Source organism: Salmo salar, chromosome ssa20 (assembly GCF_905237065.1).
Source record: "Salmo salar chromosome ssa20, Ssal_v3.1, whole genome shotgun sequence".
Classification (NCBI taxonomy): domain Eukaryota; kingdom Metazoa; phylum Chordata; class Actinopteri; order Salmoniformes; family Salmonidae; genus Salmo; species Salmo salar.
This window is the reverse complement of record NC_059461.1, coordinates 80954428-80968287: the sequence shown is the minus strand read 5'-3', so window position 1 is coordinate 80968287 and position 13860 is coordinate 80954428. Positions and strand designations below refer to the sequence as shown.

Below are 13860 nucleotides of genomic sequence, written 5' to 3'. Positions count from 1 at the left end.
GTACTGGCGGTCTCGAGTGCAGAACTGGCATCGCTCTTACTGGCTGGATGCCCACTTCCCCCTGGCAAATGCGGGGCGCTGGTACTGCACGTACCGGCCCAAAAATACTTGGCCTCGCCACAGTACCCATTACCCCGAAGCACGGGACCTGTCCAGTCACTGACCTCGCCCAGCCAAACTACCCATGTGCCACCCCCCAATTTTTTTATTTGGGCTGCCTCTCGGGCTTAAACGCCAGTCGTGTTCCCCTGTAGCGTTCCCTGTCATCGCTCCACTTCCTCCATGGACCTTCTCCGGCCATAATCTCCTCCCAAGTCCACTTCTCACGATCGTCCATATCAAAGTCCATTTTCTCAGCGTTCCTCCTCTCCTTCTTCCGCTGCTTGGTCTTGTTGTGGTGGGAGATTCTGTAACGGTTGTCGTCTGGAATAGAGGACCAAAACGCAGCAGGAATGTGGATGCTCATCTTGTATTTATTTTAAAATAAAGAGAACACCAAAATAACAAAAACGAAGAACTCACGAACAACAAAACAGTCTTGTCAGGCTCACACAGGCAATAAAGAGAGAGAGAAAGAGAGAGACAGAGAGACACACTGACAGTCTCTCTCTATCTGTCTGTCTCTCTCTGTCTCTCCCGCCCGCCCTCTCTCTCTCTCTCTTTCTCTTTCTCTCTCTGTTTCTCTGTCTCTTTGTCTCTCTCTTTCTCTATCACCTCCCTCTCTATCACCAATGTTGAACCCGGCTGGTAAGGGTTATGGAGGGAGACAGCAGCTAGCTGACAACTTGAAGCAGCTGGTCATGTCCCGAACAGACATCGAGCTCATCGCTGAGGTCATCCTCTACTCAGATGGCTTCAAAGACGAAGAGATACTGGGACGCAAGATGGTCACCATCTTCAACCTCGCCAGGTGTGTGTGTCTTTGTGTTATTTTTTTCTTATTTTAAAAGGATAGTGCAACATTTTGACAGCCTTTGCAACTTACCTAGAGTCAGATTAACTCATGGATAACATTTGTATGTCTCTGTGTGCAGTAAACGTTCTTCAAACTGCACGCAGAGACAAATCGTATGCATGAGTCCATCTGACTAGAAAAGAGGCTTGATTACTAAAATCTCCCACTATCCCTTTAATATGTCTCTATCTGTTTGTAGGGAGATGTGTTGTGCCACATTTTGTTATCATACAGCCTTATTCTAAAATTGATTAAATTGTTTTTTCCCCTCATCAATCTACACACAATACCCCTTAATTACAAAGCAAAAACAGGTTTTTGAAATTTTTGCAAATTTATAAAATAAAAACAAACTGAAACATCACATTTACATAAGAATTCAGACCCTTTACACAGTAATTTGTTTTTGCACCTTTGGCAGTGATTACAGACTCAAGTTTTCTTGGGTATGATGCTACAAGCTTGGTACACCTGTATTTGGGGAGTTTCTACCATTCTTCTCTGCAGATTCTCTCAAGCTCTGTCAAATTGGATGGGGAGTGTCGCTGCACAGCTATTTTCAGATCTCTGATGTTCGATCGGGTTCAAGACTGGGCTCCGACTGGGCCACTCAAGGACATTCAGAAACTTGTCCCGAAACAACTCCTGCATTGTCTTGGCTGTGTGCTTAGGGTTGTTGTCCTGTTGGAAGGTGGACCTTCCCCCCAGTCTGAGGTCCTGAGCACTTTGGAGCAGGTTTTCATCAAGGATCTCTCAGTACTTTGCTCCGTTCATCTTTCCCTTGATCCTGACTAGTCTCCCAGTCACTGCCGCTGAAAAACATCCCCACAGCATGATGCTGCCAACACCATGCTTCACCGAACGGATGGTGCCAGGTTTCCTCCAGACGTGACTGCCAGGTTTCCTCCAGTCTGGCCACTCTGCCATAAAGGCCTGATTGGTGGAGTGCTGCAGAGATGATTGTCCTTCTGGGAGGTTCTCCCATCTTCACAGAGGAACTCTGGAGCTCTGTCAGAGTGACCATTGGGTTCTTGGTCACCTCCCTGACCAAGGCCCTTCTCCCCCGATTGCTCAGTTTAGCCTGGATGCCAGCTCCAGGAAGAATCTTGGTGTTTCCAATCTTCTTCCATTTAAGAATGATGGTGGCCATTGTGTTCTTGGGGACCTTCAATGCTGCAGACATTTTTTGGTACCCTTCCCCAGATCTGTGCCTCGACACAATCCTGTCTCGGAGCTCTCTGGAAAATTCCTTCTATCTCATGGCTTGGTTTTTGCTCTGACATGCACTGTCAACTGTGGGACCTTACAGTGGGGGAAAAAGTATTTGATCCCCTGCTGATTTTGTACATTTTCCCACTGACAAAGAAATGACCAGTCTATAATTTTAATGGTAGGTTTATTTGAACAGTGAGAGACAGAATAACAACAAAAAATCCAGAAAAACACGTCAAAAATGTTATAAATTGATTTGCATTTTAATGAGGGAAATAAGTATTTGACCCCCTCTCAATCAGAAAGATTTCTGGCTCCCAGGTGTCTTTTATTCAGGTAACGAGCTGAGATTAGGAGCACACTCTTAAAGGGAGTGCTCCTAACCGCAGCTTGTTACCTGTATAAAAGACACCTGTCCACAGAAGCAATCAATCAATCAGATTCCAAACTCTCCACCATGGCCAAGACCAAAGAGCTCTCCAAGGATGTCAGGGACAAGATTGTAGACCTACACAAGGCTGGAATGGGCTACAAGACCATCACCAAGCAGCTTGGTGAGAAGGTGACAACATTTGGTGCGATTATTCGCAAATGGAAGAAACACAAAAGAACTGTCAATCTCCCTCGGGCTGGGGCTCCATGCAAGATCTCACCTCGTGGGGTTGTAATGATCATGAGAACGGTGAGGAATCAGCCCAGAACTACACGGGAGGATCTTGTCAATGATCTCAAGGCAGCTGGGACCATAGTCACCAAGAAAACAATTGGTAACACACTACGCCATGAAGGACTGAAATCCTGCAGCCCTCGCAAGGTCCCCCTGCTCAAGAATACATGAACAAGCCCGTCTGAAGTTTACCAATAAACATCTTCATGATTCAGAGGACAACTGGTGAAAGTGTTGTGGTCAGATGAGACCAAAATGGAGCTCTTTGGCATCAACTCAACTCGCCGTGTTTGAAGGAGGAGGAATGCTGCCTATGACCCCAAGAACACCATCTCCACCGTCAAACATGGAGGTGGAAACATTATGCTTTGGGGGTGTTTTTCTGCTAAGGGGACAGGACAACTTCACCACATCAAAGGGACGACGGACGGGGCCATGTACCGTCAAATCTTGGGTGAGAACCTCCTTCCCTCAGCCAGGGCATTGAAAATGGGTCGTGGATGGGTATTCCAGCATGGCAATGACCCAAAACACATGGCCAAGGCAAGAAAGGAGTGGCTCAAGAAGAAGCATATTAAGGTCCTGGAGTGGCCTAGCCAGTCTCCAGACCTTAATCCCATAGAAAATCTGTGGAGGGAGCTGAAGGTTCGAGTTGCCAAACTTCAGCTTGGAGAAGATCTGACTTGGAGAAGATCTGCAAAGAGGAGTGGGACAAAATCCCTCCTGAGATGTGTGCAAACCTGGTGGCCAACTACAAGAAACGTCTGACCTCTGTGATTGCCAACAAGGGTTTTGCCACCAAGTACTAAGTCATGTTTTGCAGACGGGTCAAATACTTATTTCCCTCATTAAAATGCAAATCATTTAATAAAATTTTTGATATGCGTTTTTCTGGATTTTTTTGTTGTTATTCTGTCTCTCACTGTTCAAATAAACCTACCATTAAAATTATAGACTGATCATTTCTTTGTAAGTGGGCAAACGTACAAAATCAGCAGGGGATCAAATACTTTTTTCCCCCACTGTATATAGACAGGTGTTTCTTTCCAAATCATGTCCAATCAATTTAATTGACCACAAGTGGACTCCCATCAAGTTGTAGAAATATCTCAATTTTGAGTCTCATAGCAAATGGTCTGAATACCTATGTAAATAAGATTTTTTTATTTTTTTATCATAAATTTGCAAAAATGTCTAAAATCCTGTTTTCACTTTGTCATAATGGGGTATTGTGTTTTTGTTTTAAATGAATCATTTTTAGAATAAGGCTGTAACAAAATGTAGAAAAGGTCAAGGGGTCTGAATACTTTCCGAATGCACTGTATGTATCTATGTCTTAGCGTGTAACATGTATGGACTGTGTGTATGGAGCTGTTGACTGCCCAGCAGCACAATGGCTGGGGCTATTAAGGGCTCTTAAGACAGTGCTGAGAGGCTGTGGCAGTCTGCTGCAGCAGCAGAGGAGGAGTGAGGCCAAGAACAAGAGTAAGACGCCCTAAACTGACACTTACTCCCCACTCCAACAACACATCCCTAATAGCCAAATACCCCCCTAAACTTTCATCAGTGGGCTCTCTTGCCTCTCTGTCCTTTTGCCATTTTCCTCAAACAATGGTCTTAGTTGAGTTGTTTTCTTCCCCTCTTCCCTCTTTGCCTCTTCCTCTCTCCCCCCCTCTCTCTGACCTCTCCTTGCCTCCCCCTTGATGCCTGGTTGTCCATATCTCTCTGATCCCCGGTTGATCTCTCTGTTTCCTTCTCCACCGCTCTCTCTCTCTCTCTCTCTCTCTCTCTCTCTCTCTCTCTCTCTCTCGCTCTCTCTCGCTTTCTCGCTCTCTCTCTCTCTCATTCCCTCGTTTATTCTATTTGTCAGACAGCACGTTTGTCCCTGGGGCTTGCTCTGTTTGCTCCATCTATTGTCAGGTCAAATGTTCCAGTGAAAAACCAGCTCTGCTTCTGTGCTTCTAGTGCCAGCAGCTTTAGAGAGGAGAACAAAGGTATTGATGAACTCTAAATCATGACACGGGTCGTAATTAGCACATGTATAACGCTGCTGATGTAGCTAGTAGAGACACAGTGTATCAGAATAACAAAGAAACAAGTTAACTTTTATACAAATTAACTCCTCTCTCCCCTATACCCCCTCTCTATCTATGTGTCCTCCAGTCAAGGAGGGGGGTCTGGGGGTGCAGGCATTGAGGTTGAACACCATGTCCAAGCTGACAGTTGCAGACAGCAGCAGGTTTGATGCCCTTGTCCAAGACGTGTTCCCTGGGGTGGTCTTCACTGACGTGGAGGACAATACCCTCAGCAACGCCCTGCAGGCCATCTACGAGGAGGCACGCCTCAAATTCATACCCAGTCAGGTGGGGGACAATAGCCGTGTGTGTGTTTGTGACCGTGTGTTTGTGGGACACTCCCTATAGATGAGGAAAACTCTGGTCTGGAGTTGTATTAGCTATTTAGTCGAGAGTATAGATGAAAGGATGGAGGGAGGGAGGGAGGGAGGGAGGGAGGGAGGGAGGGAGGGAGGGAGGGAGGGAGGGAGGGAGGGAGGGAGGGGAGTGGTGGTTGTAGGTCCCAGGAGGGCAGGTAAATCTACAGTTATGTTCTAGTCATGTTCTAGTCATGTTCCAACCCCCATCTTCTGTCTGTAGTGATGAGGACACAGATGTGAGTGTGTTGGTCAAGTCGTGGCTGAAGGGTCAGCCTGATGAGTGTCGCAGTAACCTGGAGAACTGGATGAGAGACTACTTCCACAGAGGCCTGGCCTCGGTGCTTAAACATACTGATACTGCCCTCTACTGGTTGTAATCAATAGCATTAACTGGATTTATGTAGCCAAGTGGCGTTTTACCGCAAATATACTCTAGCCTATCAGAGTTTTACCCCAAACATACTCTAGCCAAATGGAGTTTTACCCCAAATATACTCATGCCAAGTGGCGTTTTACCCCAAACAAACTCTAGCCAAATGGAGTTTTACCCCAAATATACTCTAGCCAAGTGGAGTTTTACTGCAAATATACTCTAGCCAATCAGAGTTTTACCCCAAATATACTCTAGCCAATCAGAGTTTTACCCGAAATATGCTGTAGTGGATTGGATATCTTGTGTTCATAACTGTTACTCTTCTGACTCTCTCTCCCTTGCTGTCTCTCTTCTCTCCCTTGCTCTCTCTCTCTCTCTCTCTCTCTCTCTCTCAATGTCAGAATGACTTTGTGGTGTAGACCAGTCTGGTCGGGACAGTGTCAGTTTGTGGTAAATCTCATAAGAGGGCTGGGCGGGAACCTCGAATCATGACAGGACTTCACCAAGGAGGTGAGACGAGGTGGTCAATCCATCCATTTATCTACCCATTCATCCATTCATCCGTCAATCCATCTATTTATCTATCCACTCATCCGTTCATCCGTCAATCCATCCATTTATCTATCCATTCATCCGTTCATCCGTCAATCCATCCATTTATCTATCCATCCATCCATTTATTCATTCCTTCATTCATCCATCCGTTCATCCATGTAATAAGGGTCGTCTTAAAGGAGACCAAAATGTGGCGTGTGAAGTGCTCATATTACTTTTAATGAAAACACTTAGCAAAAATAACAAAACGACCAACAACAGTCCTGTCAGGTACAAACAACAAAACGGAAAACAACCACCCACAACCCCAAAGGAAAAACAAGCTGCCTAAGTATGGCTTCCAATCAGAGACAACGAAAGACACCTGCCTTTGATTGGAAACCATACCCGGCCGAACATGAAAACCAACACATAGAAAATGACAACTAGAACCAACCCACATAGAAACAGAAAACCCAAAATACATACAAAACAAACCCCCCTGCCACGCCCTGACCATACTACTATGGCAAATGACATCTTTCACTGGTCAGGACGTGACAATCCATCCATTTATATATCCATCCATCCATATGTTCATCCATCCATCCATCCATCCATTCATTTATCCATTTATTTATTCATTCATCCATCCATCATCCATTTATTTATATATCCATCCATCCATTTATATATCCATCCATCCATTTATATAGCCATCCATCATCCATTTATTTATATATCCATCCATCCATTTATATATCCATCCATCTGTTCATCCATTCATCCATCCATTTATATATCCATTTATCCATTCATTCATTCATTCATCATTCATATTATTCATTCATTCATTCATTCATTCATCCATTCATTCATTCATTCATTCATTCATTCATTCATTCATCCATCCATCCATTTATTTATATATCATCCATTAATTTATCCATCCATCCATTTATCCATTCATTCATCCATCCATCCATCCATTAATCAATTAATCAACTAATCACCAGGCTACCAACTGCCTAGCCAGTTGTAGCTCAATCTTGGGTGCAATGATCACGTTCCCACACTGACTGACTGTGTGGAGGCTCATTGATTTAACGTTACATCAACCTACATGCTACAATAGTAAAGTTATAAATTATATAGCTGTCGGCTATATTAGCCACAACATACCGTTCTTTGTTGCGCTTCAAATGTCAAACAAAGTTGGAAATTGTTGCGCCTCTTTCTGTAATTTTCTTCCTGCATGTTTCGCAAGTTGCAATCCGTTTTTTGTTGATACAGCGTCGTCTTTATATCCGAAAATAATAATTTGGGGTATCATCTTTCCAAGGGCTCCATCTGAATTCACTCGCCGACGTTCCTCTGCACTGCCACGCACAACTTTTTCTCAGCTAGCACAATTTGATTGGCTGCTGTCCGATTCAAACTGTAATCCGTTAAATGAAGAGTTGATGCGCTGCACACTTTTTTAAATATTTGGGCTTGGGGAGGGTATCAAGTCAGGTCGAGTCAAAAGGCTCAAGTCCAAGTCAAGTCTCGAGTCATTGGTGTTAAAGTCAAAGTCGAGTTGCAAGTCATCATATTTGCGACTCGAGTCTGACTGGAGTCCAAGTCATGTGACTCGTGTCCACACCTCTGCTAATCACCATCCTCACCATCGTGTGTGTGTGTGTGTGTGTGTGTGTGTGTGTGTGTGTGTGTGTGTGTGTGTGTGTGTGTGTGTGTGTGTGTGTGTGTACTGCCGGTGCTAGGCGGGGCTAGAGAGAGTCCTCCTGACCTGAGGAAGCCCCTGGACTCCTTCTATGACCCTGATTCTGTGTACACTCTGGAACGTCCTGACGGACTCAGCTTAGAAGAGTTTACACACTCCCCATCACCCAGAACCCAATACATGCAGAGAGGACTGCATTGCTTCTCCCACTGGCTCTCCTCCCAACACAGACAACCCTGCAAGGGGTACACACACACACACACACACACACACACACACACACACACACACAGAGGATGTTTAATACACTTGAATCAGAGTGTGTTAAATGCACACAATCTTCTCACTATTCAGGGAGAACTGTATGACAAACACCCTCCTCTCACTATTCAGGGAGAACTGTATGACAAACACCCTCCTCTCACTATTCAGGGAGAACTGTATGACAAACACCCTCCTCTCACTATTCAGGGAGAACTGTATGACAAACACCCTCCTCTCACTATTCAGGGAGAACTGTATGACAAACACCCTCCTCTCACTATTCAGGGAGAACTGTATGACAAACACCCTCCTCTCACTATTCAGGGAGAACTGTATGACAAACACCCTCCTCTCACTATTCAGGGAGAACTGTATGACAAACACCCTCCTCTCACTATTCAGGGAGAACTGTATGACAAACACCCTCCTCTCACTATTCAGGGAGAACTGTATGACAAACACCCTCCTCTCACTATTCAGGGAGAACTGTATGACAAACACCCTCCTCTCACTATTCAGGGAGAACTGTATGACAAACACCCTCCTCTCACTATTCAGGGAGAACTGTATGACAAACACCCTCCTCTCACTATTCAGGGAGAACTGTATGACAAACACCCTCCTCTCACTATTCAGGGAGAACTGTATGACAAACACCCTCCTCTCACTATTCAGGGAGAACTGTATGACAAACACCCTCCTCTCACTATTCAGGGAGAACTGTATGACAAACACCCTCCTCTCACTATTCAGGGAGAACTGTATGACAAACACCCTCCTCTCACTATTCAGGGAGAACTGTATGACAAACACCCTCCTCTCACTATTCAGGGAGAACTGTATGACAAACACCCTCCTCTCACTATTCAGGGAGAACTGTATGACAAACACCCTCCTCTCACTATTCAGGGAGAACTGTATGACAAACACCCTCCTCTCACTATTCAGGGAGAACTGTATGACAAACACACTAATGCCTCCAGGAATGTTTTATTTAAGGCGTGACCTTTTTTAGAATAGCACAGCGGGCTGAGGGGCAGGCGGGGGGGCTGAGACTTGTTGAATGTACAGTCATTCCTGTCATCCACGGGCACCCAGAAAAGGGAGGGCATATCTTATTGGCTTTTACACTTCACTTGAGCCCCCCCCCCCCCATGAAAAACAAACACACACACAACCCTAATCTCGCGGAAAGGTCATGGCGCCATGGAAACGCTTGTGTCATCCCTGTCTGATGAAAAAAACATCTAATTAATTTCCACTGCTGCCTTCAGACACACACACACACACACACACACACACACACACACACACACACACACACACACACACACACACACACACACACACACACACACACACACACACACACACACACACACACTTACTTCCCAATTATCCTATCTCAGTTTGCACCATCACAAAATGTCCCCCCTTGCCCTGAGCTCTGTCTCACAAACTCAGTTAAACAGAACCCTGCGGCATCAACACTTTTCAATACAGAGTAAATTCTCCTCCCTCCCTCCCCCCTCCTCTCTTCTCTCCTATCTTCTCTCCTCTCTCTTCTCCCCTCTCCCCTCTCTCCTCTCCCCTCTCTCCTCTCTCCTCTCTCCTCTCTCCTCTCTCTGCCTCTGTCATCCCTACTTCATCCTCTGATATCAAACCTCCGTCATGACTAATATACTCCTTCAATGTTATGGTCTCTGTATGGTCTGGCTTGTAATTTTTGGCATTCGGCCTAATTTCTGCCTACTGTGTGTGTGTGTGTGTGTGTGTTCTCCTCCAGTATGCTGCAGCACTATGCGTTCTCTCGGCTGCGTTCCACCCAGGTAGCGGTGGTCCACTGTAGCGCCCAGACCTCGTCTAATCACGTCCTCCAGAAGCTCAGTCAGACCTGTCTGCTGCTCAGTTCCAACACGGGACGGGCCTACAGACCCAAACACTGTGAGAACTTAGTCCTCTACCTCAAAGACATCAACCTGCCCAAGCTTGACAAGTGTGGCACCAGCAACCTCATAGCCTTCTTACAGCAGGTACACTACAATACAGTGCAATACACTAAAATATAATATAATACAGCATCATGCAGTACAATACAATATATTACACTAGAATACAATATAATACAGTACAATGCTCTAGAATACAATGCAATAGAGTACAATACACTAGAATACAATACAATAGTACAATACAGTACAGCATTGTACAATACAGTAATGAACAATACAGTACAATACAGTACAATACAGTACAACAAAACATAACACAACCTCACTCAATGCAATGCAACATAACACAATAATGAAATCATTTTTTTCTTGATCGACGTGTCAGACAGAAACGAGTCAAGCTCTCATAACGTGACAGAGTTCTCCTCTCTCCACCTTGTGTGTTCTAGGTGTTCATGACGTACCATGGGTTCTATAATGAGAACCTGGACTGTGGGTCTGGAGAACATCCAGGTGGTGTGGGACGACTCACATCTACCTCCCGCTTCACCTCCAAAGTATGCATCTGCACCATGGAGTGAGTATGGACACACACACACACACACACACACACACACACACACACACACACACACACACACACACACACACACACACACACACACACACACACACACACACACACACACACACACACACACACACACACACACACAGCTCTTAACTTAAGCCCTAAACTTAAAATAGCCTTTCTCCTCATGGGGACATGGGAAATATCCCCACGAGGGAGAATTTGGGGGATTTTTGGGCCCCACAAGGATAGAAGAACCAATCCACACACATTCTCAGCCACTCTCTCCTCTCTAGTTATCCAGACAGGGAGCAGCTCCAGACCATCTACTCAGCGTACCTGTAGCCTGTTCTCCAGAAGAGCCTTGGGAGCCAGGCAGCCTGGGCCAACACTTGGAACACACCAGCTAGCAGGGTCTCTGGTACAGGTCTACGAACAGGTGTGTGTGTTTGTGCTGTCTCAGATGAGTTCATGTGTTATCAGAGTAAAGCTTCAGCTTTAAGCTGCTCTAGTCTTTCCAAGCAGCAGCTTTAGATTAAACTGTTCTTATCACAGCACTTACTTACTGCCTTATATCTAATCCTCACTCTTAGAGAGGCAAATCTAAACCACACACACACACACACAATACATCCACTTATTACGCAGGTGTGTGTGTGTTTGTGTGCGTGCCTAACTCTCTGATCCTCTGGTCTCAGGTGAAGGCAAAGTTCACGGTGGCTGACCACAGCCACTACCTGTTTACTCTGTGTGTCCGAACCCAGTGGGTGCTCAGCCTGCTGCGATACGACATGACCGCAGGTGAGACCACAGGGTTAAAATCAGCTCTCTTATAGTCCACTGGAACCCCTAGTCAGACCACAGGGTTAAAATCAGCTCTCTTATAGTCCACTGGAACCTCTAGTCAGACCACAGGGTTAAAAGCAGCTCTCTTATAGTCCACTGGAACCCCTAGTCAGACCACAGGGTTAAAATCAGCTCTCTTATAGTCTACTGGAACCCCTAGTCAGACCACAGGGTTAAAATCAGCTCTCTCACAGTCCACTGGAACCCCTAGTCAGACCACAGGGTTAAAATCAGCTCTCTTATAGTCCACTGGAACCCCTAGTCAGACCACAGGGTTAAAATCAGCTCTCTCACAGTCCACTGGAACCCCTAGTCAGACCACAGGGTTAAAATCAGCTCTCTCACAGTCCACTGGAACCCCTAGTCAGACCACAGGGATAAAATCAGATCTCTTATAGTCCACTGAAACCCCTAGTCAGACCACAGGGTTAAAATCAGCTCTCTTATAGTTCACTGAAACCCCTAGTCAGACAAAAGGGTTAAAATCAGCTCTCTCACAGTCCACTGGAACCCCTAGTCAGACCACAGGGTTAAAATCAGCTCTCTTATAGTCCACTGGAACCTCTAGTCAGATCACTCTGTTAAAATCAGCTCTCTTATAGTCCACTGGAACCCCTAGTCAGACCACAGGGTTAAAATCAGATCTCTCACAGTCCACTGGAACCCCTAGTCAGACCACAGGGTTAAAATCAGCTCTCTTATAGTCCACTGGAACCCCTAGTCAGACCACAGGGTTAAAATCAGCTCTCTTATAGTCCACTGGAACCCCTAGTCAGACCACAGGGTTAAAATCAGCTCTCTTATAGTCCACTGGAACCCCTAGTCAGACCACAGGATTAAAATCAGCTCTCTTATAGTCCACTGGAACCCCTAGTCAGACCACAGGGTTAAAATCAGCTCTCTTATAGTCCACTGGAACCCCTAGTCAGACCACAGGGTTAAAATCAGATCTCTTATAGTCCACTGAAACCCATAGTCACACCACAGGGTTAACATCAGCTCTCTTATAGTTCACTGAAACCCCTAGTCAGACAAAAGGGTTAAAATCAGCTCTCTCACAGTCCACTGGAACCCCTAGTCAGACCACAGGGTTAAAATCAGCTCTCTTATAGTCCACTGGAACCCCTAGTCAGACCACAGGGTTAAAATCAGCTCTCTTATAGTCCACTGGAACCCCTAGTCAGACCACAGGGTTAAAATCAGCTCTCTCACAGTCCACTGGAACCCCTAGTCAGACCACAGGGTTAAAATCAGCTCTCTCACAGTCCACTGGAACCCCTAGTCAGACCACAGGGTTAAAATCAGCTCTCTTATAGTCCACTGGAACCCCTAGTCAGACCACAGGGTTAAAATCAGCTCTCTCACAGTCCACTGGAACCCCTAGTCAGACCACAGGGTTAAAATCAGCTCTCTTATAGTCCACTGGAACCCCTAGTCAGACCACAGTGTTAAAATCAGCTCTCTCACAGTCCACTGGAACCCCTAGTCAGACCACAGGGTTAAAATCAGCTCTCTTATAGTCCACTGGAACCTCTAGTCAGACCACAGGGTTAAAATCAGCTCTCTCACAGTCCACTGGAACCCCTAGTCAGACCACAGGGTTAAAATCAGCTCTCTTATAGTCCACTGGAACCCCTAGTCAGACCACAGGGTTAAAATCAGCTCTCTTATAGTCCACTGGAACCCCTAGTCAGACCACAGGGTTAAAATCAGCTCTCTTATAGTCCACTGGAACCCCTAGTCAGACCACAGGGTTAAAATCAGCTCTCTCACAGTCCACTGGAACCCCTAGTCAGACCACAGGGTTAAAATCAGCTCTCTTATAGTCCACTGGAACCCCTAGTCAGACCACAGGGTTAAAATCAGCTCTCTTATAGTCCACTGGAACCCCTAGTCAGACCACAGGGTTAAAATCAGCTCTCTTATAGTCCACTGGAACCCCTAGTCAGACCACAGGGTTAAAATCAGCTCTCTCACAGTCCACTGGAACCCCTAGTCAGACCACAGGGTTAAAATCAGCTCTCTCACAGTCCACTGGAACCCCTAGTCAGACCACAGGGTTAAAATCAGCTCTCTTATAGTCCACTGGAACCCCTAGTCATACCACAGGGTTACAATCAGCTCTCTTATAGTCCACTGGAACCCCTAGTCAGACCACAGGGTTAAAATCAGCTCTCTTATAGTCCACTGGAACCCCTAGTCAGACCACAGGGTTAAAATCAGCTCTCTTATAGTCCACTGGAACCTCTAGTCAGACCACAGGGTTAAAATCAGCTCTCTTATAGTCCACTGGAACCCCTAGTCAGACCACAGGGTTAAAATCAGCTCT

General features: G+C 45.7%; 1 pseudogene; it reads left to right on the top strand.

Annotated features, from left to right (window-relative positions):
* The first annotated feature begins 731 nt into the window (after positions 1–731).
* Positions 732–13860, top strand: part of LOC106593383 (cytoplasmic dynein 2 heavy chain 1-like) — a 113912-nt pseudogene continuing 100783 nt past the window's right edge.